The 15985-nt window shown below is 43.2% G+C and overlaps 1 protein-coding gene across 6 annotated transcripts in view; it reads right to left on the bottom strand.

Annotated features, from left to right (window-relative positions):
• The window catches only part of LOC125448629 (GRB10-interacting GYF protein 2-like), a 105918-nt gene extending 90217 nt beyond the window's left edge, over positions 1–15701 (bottom strand). For 5 of the 6 annotated variants that reach the window (XM_048524040.2, XM_048524039.2, XM_048524044.2 and 2 more), the window contains exons 1-3: positions 15569–15701; positions 10030–10107; positions 9097–9258 (exon numbers count right to left, since the gene is read on the bottom strand). The gene's annotated coding sequence lies outside the window, so the exon portion shown is untranslated. The remainder of the gene's footprint in view (positions 1–9096; positions 9259–10029; positions 10108–15568) is intronic. The other variant, XM_048524043.2, reaches the window with a different exon arrangement.
• Positions 15702–15985: the final 284 nt, after the last annotated feature.

The following is a 15985-nucleotide window of genomic DNA, read 5'->3' as shown; positions in this document are numbered from 1 at the left end:
ATTGCTTCAGAACACAAAAGCAGTTTTGCCACTTGAGCCAGATATTTAAAAAAAAAACAAATAGCAAGCACAGATATCAACAGAACTCAGTTACACTTTTAAGGTAATACAACGGTTCCAAGGTTCTTCACAACAGCACTTCCTGCTAAAGTCTGAAGTTAAGTCACATGGGTAGTTGAATGCTTAATCAAAAAGGCAGGTCTGCAAGAAGCAACTTAAAGGAGGGAAGATAGCCAGAGAGATATAGTAAGAGAATTTCAGAATGAAGGGCCTTGGTAAATTGAAGGTATGGCAGCAATGGAGGGGTGACAGGCCAGAGTTGATAGAGCACAGATAACCTGGCACATTTCAGATTTGAAGACCTTTAGAGTTACAGGCAGGTTATGAAGCCATGGTGGAAACTGACCACAAGAGTAAGTATTTAAAAAAGTGAAACAGGAATACACCATTCAACCCCTAAAACCTACTACTCAATTCAATGAGATCATGGCTGATCTATGACCTAACTCCATACACCTTCCTTTGGCTCATATCCCTTAATACCTTTGCTGAACAAACATCTTAGATTTAAAATGAACTGATCTGGCATCAATTGCTATTTTGGAACAGTTCCAAACCTCTGACACAGTTTCAGTAGAAGTGCTTCCTAACATCTCTCCTGAACGGTCTGACTCTTGCATTTAAAACTATGCCCCTTAGTTTTAAAATCCCCAACTTGAGAAAACAGTTTATCTTTATCTACCTTGTCTTTTCCTGTTAATACCTCAAAGAATGTGAGCAATTCACTCCTTAAATCTTCTAAATTCAAGAGAACATAGGTCTAATTTATATAACTGCATAAACTAAGAAATGACAAATCAGACTGGACGAGAGTTTTGGCAGGCAAGTGGGAGGCAAGATATGAAAGGACCGTGGTTGAGGATGACGACTAAACAGGATCTGGTACAAGTTAGACCTTTAAATGAAATATGGTTCGGGTGAACAGTAAGAAGTGCAAAAGATTTGAAGCTATTCTAGGATCTGCACTGAGAAAATAATTGAACTTGGCAGAATGAAAGGCCAGACAGCACGATATCTACAGTGCATGTTTTAGTGGCACATAGCCACGTAGCCGAACGTTAGCTCTCTGGTAATGAGCCCATTTCCTCCCCTCTAAAGTAAAGTCAACAATGTCTTGGGATGAACAGCATTTCTTCTACTGATCAAATTTTCAGGGTGTCACGATTTGTGACTCTTCCCGAGCATTGACGTTTTCTGCAGTTCAGGGGAATTACTTTAAAAATACTGCTCTCCTGCAAAATTGACACTTCACAGAGAAGCCAACAGGCATAGAAGAATTTGAAGTAACACACTTGATGCTCATTCCAACTTAGTGACGTATGCAAGGGATCAGAATATTCAATTATGGAAGGCACTGCACTCCTGTGGAGAACTGGAATCATCAGCCAGGACTGATATCCAGAGGGGGATAATGAACCTGCTGCATGTTTAGTCTAGCTACTCACACCTAGCTATTCCTTGTGAGTCATTCATCAACTTAAATGTCAAACGAAAAGCAATAATCCAAGAGTTGAGACACCCCATATTAGATTTTTAAAAAACTCATCTCCTGTCACAGATAACTTTCTGTCTTTATTTTATTCATTCACGGGATGAGGGGCTTTCGCTGTTTCGGTAGCATTTATTGCCCAGAGTCAACCACATTGCTGTGCATCTGGTGTCACATGTAGGCCAGACCAGGTAAGGATGGCAGTTTTCTTCCCAAAAGGAAATTAGTGAACTAGATGGGTTTTTATGACAATTAACAATAGATTCACAGTCATCATTAGATTCTTAATTCCAGATATTTTATTAAATTCAAATCCCACCGGCTGCCATGACAGGATTCGAACCTGGGACCCCAGAATGTAGTCTGGGTCTCTGGATCAACAGTCCAGCAATAATACCACTACACCATCGTCAGAGTCTACAGAAAGGAAAACAAATCTGCCGTTTTCTGACAAGTTCTTAGACTCAGGCCCCATTCTCCCGAATGTAAAGGGCCTGGGAAAGAAAAACTCAAATCCAGGCCCATATTTACGTCTACACCAATAACATTGAAAGGCTTAATTGATCTTTAGCTCATTCACTGCAGTTTATGATGCAAGGCTATGCGCAAGAGCTAGAAAATGGGGTTAGAATAGTCAAATGGCTGATTTGGATTTGTACAGATCAAATGGGCTGAAGGGACTTTTTCAGTACTGTTAATCCCTATGACAAGACAATCACACCTTGTCTGCCACGACTGCTTAAGATTTCAAAAAGTAGTTTATGCAAACACACATTTGTGTTTGAGGGAGCCTCTGCTGGAAAGAAAGTGACAAAGCATTGGCAACTAAAACACAATCTTTCAGTAATCATGACTTCTGGCATAAGGATGGAAACCATTCCCAATACATATGTCTTGCTCATTCTTGGAATATTATACTACGCCTCCGGCTTGAAGGTCTGCATGGAGACTGAGCTCAATAAGATAGCTTTTTCCAAGATTAATCCCACAGGATCCTGAGCTCTGAAACAAGTTTGGTGGAATGTTTCCTGAAGCAGCCTAAAATTCTGAGCTTCAAAAATAAAATATCACTATCATGCTGCATAATTGTCACAGTGTCTCTACTACCATATAATGTTCACTTGCAAGTAAACAGGATTAATTTTATCCTGGACAAAATGGTTGCATGCCTTGAATATGTGACATATTCCTGCTCAACAGAAGGCAATGCTATTGCTAAATAGAGTAACTGTCAGCCCTCAACTACAGAAGCCATACCTGATTCAACCTCAGCATGGAGGGAATGAAACACTCTACAGAAAATTCATCCAGAGATCAATGTTGTAGATACAGGAGGAATATTCCTGCTTTGATATTTCTGCTGACTGCGACACAGTTATGAATCAAGAGCTGGCCATTTGGGACTGGGATACATATGAGCACTTGAAATGTCATAACATTCACGACTATGAGCCACATGCTGGGAAGTGAGATTACTGTAGAAAGGTCAGCGCAGACTTGATGGGCCGAAGGGCCTATTTTGCACTACATAACACTGAGATTGAGCAGAAATTTTTTTGGCAGTTCTATGAAATTCTCCAACCCAAAGGACTGTGGAGGCTCAATCATTGAGAATGCTCAAGAGGTCGACAGATTTCTAGATATGAAAAATATCAAGGGATACACTGATGAAACAAAATGTTGTTGAGGTAGAACAAACATGATCTCATTGAATAGTGGAACATGCTCAAGGGGTTAAACAGCATGATCCTACAGTGACTTCTTTCAACAGAGAAGAGGGAATTAAAGCTCAGTAATAACATGGTAAAATATGTTAGATTGAAGTAGTTGAGCCTCAAGCTTGATTGTAACAGAAAATTTTTATGACCTGTGCTGTAGCTGATAACAGCAGGTGACACACCAATAAGATGGAAACTGCACCAAGCCCCAACACTGCATCCTCCACAGAGGATAGATTCATAGAGGATAAGAGTAATGGCAAAATGCTGATGGGATGCAAGTGCCAATATCAGCTAAGAAGCACTTTTTCCTCATGTGAGCAGCTTGACATTCCCACCGAATTATGGAACTGCACCTTTACTTACACCCATACTTAATTCAGCCTGTTACACTAAACCACCCTATGAACATTCGAAGACCAATCGCCAAAGCTTTCTATTGATTTGGCAAGGCGGTTAAGTGGCCTCCAAGGTGCTTAATTCAAGTTCTATACTGAACAAGGATGCTGCATTTTCATTCCTACCAACAGTAAAGGCAATAATTAAACCATGTTAAACACTAACTGCTTTAAGCATTCTCAAATGCTCAGTCAGTTTTCTACCATGGCTACTTAATCTGCAGTCACTGTGTCAAGTTAATTTACAATAAAATGATTGGCAAAAAACCTTCGACATAAAAACTGACCACTGAAATAAGATGGATGAGCTTAAGGCAATCCAGTGGCGCACTTTGGTCTACTTCATGTACTGCCAGTGACATTGACGCAGAGTTAGCAGCAATTAGAAGAACAGCCAAAGGGAAACCAACCTACAGACATTTCTAACAATTTTAGAATGCTAATGTAAAAGATCCTTTCATTAGCATACCCCTTTCTATACCAAAGTTTCAAGCCACTGGCCAAAACGGTAGGTAGGCCTGACTTAATTCAGATGCCAAAACAGCTGATAGAAACATGTTTCTAGGACCTGTTGACAAAGCTATAAAACTTTGATCATATTTAATTGATAGGACTGGATTTTCTCTGCAGGTGCGATGCATATGGCAAACTCATCCAAAATCAAGACCTGCTTGGCCAAATGGAAAAAAAAAGAGAAACTAAATCACACCCACCCTTTGAAGGGGTGGGGAGGAGGAAGAAATCAGCAGTCATTCAGGTCCAAAAACAGAAATTGCTGGAAAAGCTCAGCAGGCCTGTCAGTACCTGAGAAGAGAAATCAGAATTAACACTGAGCTGGGCTCCTCCAGCAATTTCTGTTTTTGGACCCGAATGACTGCTGATTTCTTTTCCCCTGCCGATGGTCTGGTTTGCATTCCCAAACACTCTCATCTGAGCAATGGAACACATGCCAAAACAAGTCATGCATTCCAGTTGCTGGCCCAGGTTGTAAATTATTTAACGAAGCACCATCAAGCTAGTCACTGTAACAGTGTTCTTAAAAAAACTGGGCTATCATAGTCAATCAGGAACATACCTCGGTTGAAGCATGTGTGTTACTCTCCCGTCACTGATCCACACAAGTTTCATGAGGATATCTGGGCATTGTCACGGTTGAATTGGAAAGCATGGGAGAAAGAGACACTCAGAAAATAGGGAGCATTACCATCAGCCTATAAGCACTGCTGGATTTCTCTTTGGTAATAACACAATGGGTGTTAAGAACAGATAAGTGCTCAAATAAACATAGATCACAGACGGACAAATGTCTCATCTGGCTACTGCAGTTTTGATTCAACTTCTTTCAAGAGTTAGAGTAGTTTGGCAATGACAATGCTGCGCTAATACACATATCCCACCATTGCCAGTTTCTGCCAAATTTGCTTCAAATCCTAGACTAGCTGCACAAAACAAAACGGCCACGAATGCTGCCAGATTTGATCAGGAAGTTGCAGGTTTGCCAATTTCCTTCACGAAAGATGTACCACCTACACAGAGTCCAGTCTACATGAAATACCACTAAGGAAAGTTTCCTTGGCCATCACCTCACTGCTATCTATGGAAGTTGGCTATGCATAAACTGATTGCTGCATTTACCACATTATAACAATGACAATACTTTCAAAGAGTTTCACTGGCTGTAAAGCACTATGAAACATCCTAAGTTTGAAACGGACTAGATGAAATACGAGTACTATATTTTTAAACCTTACAAACAGAAAATATTTTTGATTAAGCACCAATTCTGGCAGTGCTTTCAAAAATAAAAGAACTTCAAAAACTAGTCAATTAAAGTTTTACAGCAACTATAACCATGAAACCACAACTTGCAAGCTCCCATCCGAGATCTTCCATCAACACTGGGCCAAAATCTCAGACCTGTTTACCCAACAGCACAATGGGTTATAACAAAGGTTTAAGATTGTGGCTCTCTGCCATGTCCGTCAGGGCAACTGGGTAAATGCTACCCTTGCCAGTGACTCGTCAAATGAAAGAAAAAATTAATAAAAGACTATTAAACGTCCCACTTTCTCAAGTTTGAGGATGGTTGCAATTTCAGCTGAAGACAAGGCATGAGGTGTACACTCTTAGATAAAAGGATGAAATGAAAAATACATTAGCAAGCACTGATGATGTAAAAGATGGGGAGTCAGCTGTCTACATTATACAGGAATGGCTTTGTCTGTATTGGCAAGAAGCATTAGCAAGGCTTTCATCTTAACATATCTATATTCATTTTGATAAATACACCTATTTATACATCTGGAAAAGCGTCCTCTGCTTAGTTCCTGAACTGAGTGTACAACCCATGTGCGTTATCAATTGGATTCCTCAAAAATTAAACTGCAAACTGTGCTTCACCAATCCTTTCCAAGTTATACTTAGAAGCAGTATCAAAGTCAGGTCATCCACTTGGTATCTCCACAGCATAAGTGGGGCCATCAGCATTATTGAGTTTCTCCCCCAGTCTATGCCTCAACGTCACTCACCTATCATTTCTGCATGTCCCCCCCACCTCAAAGCCTGACTCCTCTTCAGATTTTAACTTCAATTTCTCCTTTAACAGCTGCCAGAACAAGGCTATCTAGTTTCACCCCAAAACCTGCACTTGGATATCTTTTTTTCTCTAAACGTAGTTAGCAATCCTTTTGACTCCTGAATCTCTACTCTTGAAAAAAAAAACCTACTTGTTCGCCTCTGCCCTAGCAACTGTTCTGACCATCCTCGACCATATCCAATGCCAGATATAACAACGAAGGAAAAATATGCAGAGCTCACGCTTGCTTTGGTTCAGACTACTTCTGCTGCAGGGGTTGACCAGCTGCTAGCTCTCGTCTCCAGATTGGCTGCACCCAGGTCCTTTTGCCTAGTCACTGCTCTCAGGAAGCAAAGTAACAATATCCCACACCCTTCCATTTGAGGGGTAAGCCGGCAGTCAACACAACTGGCCATTCTTCACGAAGTCTCTTTCAGGTACATGTTTTCTGCAGGTACCACATACCTGATCATGTGAATATAATGGTCCTAAATATCTGTCTGGACACCCACGAGTAAAAGGTTTAGCATTCCTGTTATCCTGTCAAATGAAACAGGGATAAGGCAGGTGGAAGACACTACCTCAGACTGGAGGTAGCTTCAGTTGAGGCTTTTAGAAGAGAAAGGGCCAATTAAATAGAGAAAAATAACTAATACGGCTACATGAAAAGGACAGAGCAACAAAATTAGTTAAGCAGCACTTGCAGGAAGGCAAAACAGATGAGGGCCAAATGGCGGCCCTCTAATATCATGGAAACAGATCAGTATGAAAAGAATTGTAAATTGTCACATTCCCAAAATAGTTTGTTCTGGCTTTAACACAACCTTTTCCAATGCCTGCAGCATTTCATTTTAACCTTGTTTTGAACTGGTTGATTTTGAAACAGAAACTAACTCAATCCCAAAATTCTTTACACAATCAAAATACCAAACTTGGCTTTATAAAGTGTAATGCATTTTAAATGGAATAGCCAAACAATTTAAAAACTACAAGAACCAAGAGTCGCAGTTTGATAACCATCTAATCTCTTCAATAAGTGAGGTTTTTCAGCTCCTAACATTTAAGAATTTTATAATCCTGAAGACCCAAGATTAGATTTATGGACTAACTTCATGTTTAAATCTTTTTTTGGCCAACGGTAATGAGAAAATGCAATTTATTCCCAGCTTTCCCTGCTGTAGCAATGTTGTGAAGTTTGATGTTGTATTCTCATTCGCCTCCACCACCATTTTATCATTTTTCTGACTGTACTGATTGTGCTCCAAATCAATGTCTACTTGAACGAAAAGAAAAAAAGAAAAATTAAAAAAAACTGGAACAGTCTATTGATGACCAAGAATCAATTGCTGATTGTTGGAAAACTCCATTTGATTCACTAATCTCCATTAGGGAAGGAAACTGCCTTCTTTATCTGGTCTGGTCTATATGCGACTCCAGACCCACTGCAATGTGGTCAACTCAAACTGCCCTCTTAGCAATTAGGGATGGACAATAAATGCTAGCCAACCACATCCCTATACGAAAAGCTACACAAAAGCCTGGTCTGGCCACACCATTGTGCCCAGTTCTGGTCACCTCATTACAGGAAAGATGTGTAAGCGTTGGAAAAGGTGCAGAGGAGAATTACCAGGATGTTGCCTGGAATGGGGTGGGGGGGGGCCTTACAAGGAAAGGCTAGGAGTGCTATGGCTTTTCTCTATAGAACAATGAAGAATAAGAGATGACTTGATAGAGCTGTACAAAATGATCAGAGGTATAGATAGAGTAAACAGCTAGAGACCTTCTTCCTGGGGTGGAGGTTGCTTTTATGAGGGGACATAGTTTTAGAGTGAAAGGAGGTAGATATAGGGGAGACATATGGGGTAGGTTCTTTACTCAGAGTGGTAGGGGCCTGGAATGCATTGCCGTAGAGGGTAGTGGCGTTGGCCTCATTAGAGGCATTTAAGCAGCTATTAGATAGGCATATGGAGGATAGTATAAGGCAACTGTGGAGGTTAGACAGATCTTAGGTTTCAGATAAAAGCTCGGCATAACATCATGGGCCAAAGGGTCTGTACTGTGCCATACCGTTCTATGTCCCACACGTGAATTTTTAAAAAGTTTTACACATGCATCTGGAAGAAACATCATGAGGCTGTTTGACTGCAGAGATGTCACAACCAAATTCGCTACTCCATTCTTATCCAACACCAGCGTGGACATATCTACTAACAAAGGCAGGAGTTGGACAGGCAACAGATAAGAAGTAGGACTGGAGAGACAGGCAAGTTGCCCTCCCCTCTCAACTCCTATTCCACCTTGGGCTAATTCAACAGAAACCTCAGTGATGTACAATATACATTTGCTGAGTTGCAGGGGATCTAGGCTGCGATTTTACCTGAAATAATGTACTTACATCATACTTAAATGGAACAGAGAGGAAGAAATGATTTTGCAAAGAGGGACCATTTTAGTAAACAAAAATGCTACAGAAAGTGTCTGTGAATCCACCAAGGCCCAATCACGTACTTGTGGTTGAAACGAGTTATTCTTCACGTGACAACTTTCTACGCCAACACAGGTGGCAGGTTCAGGGCACTATTCGACATTCCACACATACAAATTAATATGGGATCTTCCTGCAATGCACAATTCAATGACTGACTGGAACATTACAGAGCAGGAGACAGCGGGCTTCAAGGATCTTGTGCCACACAGGCAAACTTAAAAGCTGTATCACTGGCTTAATAAATTAGAAACGTAAGACAGCAGTTTAGTGCGGCATTGGGACGAACGGAACCTGGCAAGTGAAGACTTGTTCATTTGCTGGATTTGACAGAGTGGAACTCGGCAAATAGCTCCTTTGCATCTACTTACGTGCTTGAAGTTAATGCTTTAGTTCAGATTTTGGTGGGGACAGCGTCTGACTCGAAGTCGAGCGCTGGCAGCCATAGAGACTAGGGCATCAGAAAGCTGTGGATGTCAACTCCGTGTCCTTTCTAGTTTCCGTCAGGACAGGATTCCAGATGCAAATCAAACCTTTAAGGGAAAGGTGTTAGTTAGTCGTGTAGCACAGTACAATGGTGGATGTTAAAATATGAATATGCAGTGCTGTGTCTATATAAACATACAAAAGACATCTGCATTTCAAGAACAGATGTCACGATCTCAGAACACCCTAAAGTAATGAATTACTTGAGGTATAGCACCTGTTGGAAACATGGCTGCCAACTGGGGCCTAGCAAATTCCCATAAACAGGAAATAACAGTGGGTGTGGCCAGATAATTGGTTTTTGTCATGTTGAAGGAGTGTTAAATACTGGCCAGGGCACCAGGAGTACTTCCATGATCTTCTTTATGATAGCAGCCAAGGGATCTTCACCTCAAGAGACAGAGTAGACAGGACTTTGTTTTAACATCTTATCAAAGACAGTACCTAACAGTGCAGGAGACTGAACTGCACAGGAGTGGCAGCCTACAGTTTTGCACTCAAAGTTCTTGAACGTACAAACTTTTAACACAAATAGAAAATGGTAACCACTGAACCACAGATGACCTTATTGATAAGCTCATATTCTGGGGAAAAGGAGAGAGACCAATAGCTGATAGACTGTTGGAGGAGTGCCATCATTACTTCAGGCTCTTAAAAGCACCCTCTCCAAACACAACCCCAGGCTCAGAAAGGCAGCACACACCACTTTTCCCAAACTCAAGTGGATAAAATACAAACATTTCACATATTCACCCCACAACACACTGAAGATAGAACTTAGCTTTTGCAGCATGAGTTTAGGTAGAAGTTTTACTTACTGCAATACAACTAAAAATAGCTTTGTAGAGTATTATTCTGATGACCTGATGTCTCACCACCACCTAAGAGAAACAGATCTGTAGAGAGAAGGGGGAAAGGAAAAGATATTAGAAACATTTTTAAAAATAACAACGCAACCACCAGTCTCATTATTACGATCACTTACCAAAATCTTAACACATTTGGCTTCTAAAAGTACCAAATTCATGGAAGGTACAAATACACAAGAGGGTCCTGGTAACTTAAATACATGGCAATTGCTGGACAGAATATAGGGTCACCAAACCTTAGTTAGTCATTCAACCATAAGGGACTATCACTGCCAATCTTAATTCTATTCTACCAGGTCAATGAATTACAATTGCAAAGTATTACTTACAGCACAGCAACAGTCCAACTGGTTTTCTACCCAACATGAGCCTCCTTCCAGCTACCTCTTCATCTCATACTATCAAAATCTCCTCTATTCATTTCTCCATCCCGTGTTTACCCAGTTTCCTCAAGATATTTATACTATTCAGCTCAAGCTTTCCTTTGGAAGGGAGTTCCACATTCCAGTGAAATATCTCCTGAACACACTATATTGGATTTGTTGGAGACTATTTATGATTCTTAGTTGAGAGGACACAGTAAGTTGAATAGTCTTCCTGACATTGACTCCAATGAGTTTCCCCTTAGCTTTTATCTGCCCTAGTTATAACAGAAGCAGGAAAGTTGGTTCATGTAACAAGGTGTAGAGCTGGACGAACACAGCAGGTCAAGCAGCATCCGAGGAGCAGGAAAGCTGACATTTCGGGTCTAGACCCTTCTTCAGAAAAGTTGGTTGATGTGCTGTTTTTGACAGAAACAAATGCAGGTCTACTGCTGTAATCAGCTTACAAAACAACCAAGGTATCACACCTAAGACATTCACTATCTGGATGGATCAGGGCACTTACACAATGGAGCAGCACACTGGTCAGGCTGTGCTCATGTGAAGAATTAAACTTAAGCAAGCCATAACAAGGCTGCCTGTACTCGTGCAACTGCACTAGCAGTCGAGAATTGGAGCACTCCGGTGACACAGGCTGTAAGACCAAGAAGATAAAAGTCGATGATTGAGTGTGTCAATCATACTGATTCAACTGTCCCACATCAGTGTTTATCACATCCATGCCAAGAAAACAACCCAAATGGCTGCCAAACACTCGGGGTCAAAGGAGATAGGAAATATGGCAACAAGACTTAGTATACAACTGTCACAAGCCTCCAAGCAGCAAGGTGAGCTGCAACGGCAGCAGTAATAACTCACCTGTTCAGGAAAGCAATGATTTCTGTGAGAGTAAAGATGGAAAAATAGGACGTGGAGTTAATGTCACAGAACCAAAGAGGGGCATTGGGAAGAGATTTCACAAGGTGATTCATGTTCATAAATATTAGAGCTGTAGCTTCAATTTACAATGCAACACTCAATCCCAAAGCATGCTGCATTTCACAGAAATCTGTTTCTAACAAAGGGCAGTTATTTCAGTCATTATAACTAGTTGCTGTGTAGGGGGATTTAAAAAGGGCACACTCATAACACAGAGTAAATGTACCAAGTAGACTGATACATAACTATCCAGAGTGGTACTAAATTTTACCCTAACCAGTGCTGAAATCTGTAACTTCAGCCAGAGCCGCAATGATTAATTTACACTGGTGGCTCTGTGGTGAACAGGGAAGAGAAAAACCAGGTTCTTCATCACAAGATAGTTGACCTTGGGAAATGCATACATCAACAGTAACACGTAATGTGAACATGGCAGCTTGTTAAGTTCACATGGGTGAAAAATTCTACCACACCAGAATAATAAAAGCAGAGTACTGTAGATGTTGACTATCTGAAATAAAAACAGATAGCGCTGGAGAAACTCAGCATGTTAAACAGCATCTAAAGAGGACCATTTTGGAGTGAAAGCATTAAATGCATTTCTTCTACTACAGCTGCAGGGTTTCTCGGGCACTTTCTGTTTATCATACTAGGATCCTGTTGGTTACACAGAAATATACAGCACAGGTCCCTCTGTTCATTGACAACTGATTGAGCAGCAGAAAAATGATCAGTAGTGCAATTATGAAGACTGGAACCTTACGAACCTCAGCATGTGGTTCTAGTTGTTTCGTTGACAGAAGAATTAAACTCAACCCCTGAAATACACACTTTTACGTGTACATATACATTACACACAACTGGTGCACACACCATTACAATAAAATACTATTTTTATACCAGAACTCCAACATACATGAAAGTGTGAACAAGTTCAGTAGGTCTAGCAGCTTCTGTGCAGAGAGAAAAAGTGTTAGAGATAATGGGAACTGCAGATGCTGGAGATTCCAAGATGATGAAATGTGAGGCTGGATGAACACAGCAGGCCAAGCAGCATCTCAGGAGCACAAAAGCTGACGTTTCGGGCCTAGACCCTTCATCAGAGAGGGGGATGGGGGGAGGGAACTGGAATAAATAGGGAGAGAGGGGGAGGCGGGCCGAAGATGGAGAGCAAAGAAGATAGGTGGAGAGGGTGTAGGTGGGGAGGTAGGGAGGGGATAGGTCAGTCCAGGGAAGACGGACAGGTCAAGGAGGTGGGATGAGGTTAGTAGGTAGCTGGGGGTGCGGCTGGGGGTGGGAGGAAGGGATGGGTGAGAGGAAGAACCGGTTAGGGAGGCAGAGACAGGTTGGACTGGTTTTGGGATGCAGTGGGTGGGGGGGAAGAGCTGGGCTGGTTGTGTGGTGCAGTGGGGGGAGGGGGTGAACTGGGCTGGTTTAGGGATGCAGTGGGGGAAGGGGAGATTTTGAAACTGGTGAAGTCCACATTGATACCATATGGCTGCAGGGTTCCCAGGCGGAATATGAGTTGCTGTTCCTGCAACCTTCGGGTGGCATCATTGTGGCAGTGCAGGAGGCCCATGATGGACATGTCATCAAGAGAATGGGAGGAGGAGTGGAAATGGTGTGCGACTGGGAGGTGCAGTTGTTTGTTGCGAACTGAGCGGAGGTGTTCTGCAAAGCGGTCCCCAAGCCTCCGCTTGGTTTCCCCAATGTAGAGAAAGCCGCACCGGGTACAGTGGATGCAGTTGTTCTGCAAAGCGGTCCCCAAGCCTCCGCTTGGTTTCCCCAATGTAGAGAAAGCCGCACCGGGTACAGTGGATGCAGTGTTTTACCCGGTGCGGCTTTCTCTACATTGGGGAAACCAAGCGGAGGCTTGGGGACCGCTTTGCAGAACACCTCCGCTCAGTTCGCAACAAACAACTGCACCTCCCAGTCGCACACCATTTCCACTCCTCCTCCCATTCTCTTGATGACATGTCCATCATGGGCCTCCTGCACTGCCACAATGATGCCACCCGAAGGTTGCAGGAACAGCAACTCATATTCCGCCTGGGAACCCTGCAGCCATATGGTATCAATGTGGACTTCACCAGTTTCAAAATCTCCCCTTCCCCCACTGCATCCCTAAACCAGCCCAGTTCACCCCCTCCCCCCACTGCACCACACAACCAGCCCAGCTCTTCCCCCCCACCCACTGCATCCCAAAACCAGTCCAACCTGTCTCTGCCTCCCTAACCGGTTCTTCCTCTCACCCATCCCTTCCTCCCACCCCCAGCCGCACCCCCAGCTACCTACTAACCTCATCCCACCTCCTTGACCTGTCCGTCTTCCCTGGACTGACCTATCCCCTCCCTACCTCCCCACCTACACCCTCTCCACCTATCTTCTTTGCTCTCCATCTTCGGCCCGCCTCCCCCTCTCTCCCTATTTATTCCAGTTCCCTCCCCCCATCCCCCTCTCTGATGAAGGGTCTAGGCCCGAAACGTCAGCTTTTGTGCTCCTGAGATGCTGCTTGGCCTGCTGTGTTCATCCAGCCTCACATTTCATCATCTGAGAAAAAGTGTTAGCATTTTTTAGTTCAAAGATTCCTTTGGAGGCAAAGTTTTGGTGTCATGCACATCAACGCTGGTGGTACATCTAAAGCAACAAACATAAGCACTAGACAACAATCCAATCTTGACAAATGGACCACGTTCACACCACTACTGGTTAAACAATGCCATGGCCATAAACAGAGCTACAGGTCAATGCTACACAGCTAAAACAAAGAAAAAAAATCAATGAACAATCATTTGAGCAACAGGCAAAATGACTTTTCCACAGTCATTTAGAACCACAAGAATTACTGCAGTTACACATGTAAAACCTTTTCAGCTAGCACATCAATTTAGAAAATTTCATAAGTTTATACTGCAATAATTCCTGAAGCAAAAATGCATGAACGTGTAATGTATCATTTAACATGGCACAGTGCCAAAAAAATTAAGACAGTAGAACAGAACCCAGTTGTAAACAATCAGCATATGCAGCACATGGATTTATGCTGAGATTCATTCAACGTTAAAATAACATTTCAAAATCTGACCATAACAAACAACTGCAAGTAGAGAAGGAACCTTCAATCCCTTATCAAAATTAAGGCCTGCCCCATTCATGCCAGGTTCAATCCTTTACAACAGTTTCAAGTTCTCAAGATAGAAACATTTATCTTTTACAAGAAAAAAGTCATTCCTCCCCACAACTGTCTCTTTTTTGAGGGGCACGAGGAAGAGATGCAGCTGGCTGAAACACACAGACGTGCTACCTATAAACACGAGTCAATTTATTTCCAAAAAAAATACAACTGCGTTAGACCTAACCTGAGAGTTAAGAGGGAGACAGCAATGTGTAAGGCACTTTTTTTTTGGAGAGGCCATTGGTGGGGGAAAGCAGAGAGGGTCTAAGGTCATGGCAGAAATTGTTTGCAGGCGGACCTCAATTCTCAAATCCAGTACATTATTTTTTTTAAAGAATACAATTATTTTAATGGAACGCTAGAGGTCTTGTTTATTTTATTGCATGCCACATGGAAGCCAAGTAACTAAAACCATCATTAATACTGGAGGGGGCGTGAGAAAAAGGTGAATTTATTGAGAGTAAACATAAAATAAAAATCTGGCAGTTAGCGTTAAGTCAAAAAAGTCGTCAGGCCTTTCACTCCCAGACAAATCCCCTGGATGCCACGTCTCTTGTTATATCACCTCCTCCCCTTTTCTGGGTTAAGCTGGAAGCATTTTAATACGCCATAAAGGTATTTATGTTTTATTTGGAGAAACATGATTTTTGTCAGTACAGGTAAGGTTTGAAAATTTATTTTCCTTTGGACCGAGAGTTTCTGGAAGCAGGTTTTCCTTCTATGCCAACAATCAGGATGCCCGGGGCCTGTATACATGCATGCATCCCAACCTGGTCTCTCTCCCTGCACTCGCCAGCCCACTCCAGGTAGGCCTCAGCGCCGGGGCCTTGCCCGAAAGGCAGGCAGTGTTTTAGTCACTCGACGGCCCCCCTGGGCTTTGGGGAGGGGAGGGTGCTGAAGCTGGGGGCTCCAAACAGGCGCAAGACAAGGAAACCGGTCTCCCGTCCCATGGGGTGAGAAGGGGAACGATCGTGCGAGCCCGGATGCATTGAGGCCCTCGCCTGCCCGTTACCTCCGGTGAATCAGGAAAGTCCGTCTCCGCCTCTCAGTCGTCGTCGTCGCCGTCGCTGCGGATTCTCCGCCGATTCTAAGATGGCCGCCGCGCAGCACGTCACGTGACCGCCCCCTTTCCCTGACGCTCAGCGGGCCCCGGGTTTGCCCGGATGTGAGCGGGCGGGGCTTCCTCACACTGTCTTCCCCTCCCCCGCTCACGCCGGCGAAGAACGCACCACGTGCCGCGCGGGAAACAAAACAACGGCTTCCACCTCCCCCGCGCCCCCGAAAAGGACCAGCCCTGAGCCCGCGCCCACGCGTATTGGGCCCCGCCCTTAGACCCAGACCGCGCCCCGCGGCTCTGGCTCCACCCCTATGAGCACTGACTCCACCTTACCCCGCATGAAAAACACTGGCCCCGCCCCCAAACCTCCGC

The sequence above is a fragment of the Stegostoma tigrinum genome, chromosome 45 (genome assembly GCF_030684315.1).
Source record: "Stegostoma tigrinum isolate sSteTig4 chromosome 45, sSteTig4.hap1, whole genome shotgun sequence".
In the NCBI taxonomy this organism is placed as follows: Eukaryota; Metazoa; Chordata; class Chondrichthyes; order Orectolobiformes; family Stegostomatidae; genus Stegostoma; species Stegostoma tigrinum.
This window is presented reverse-complemented; position numbering and strand designations above follow the sequence as displayed.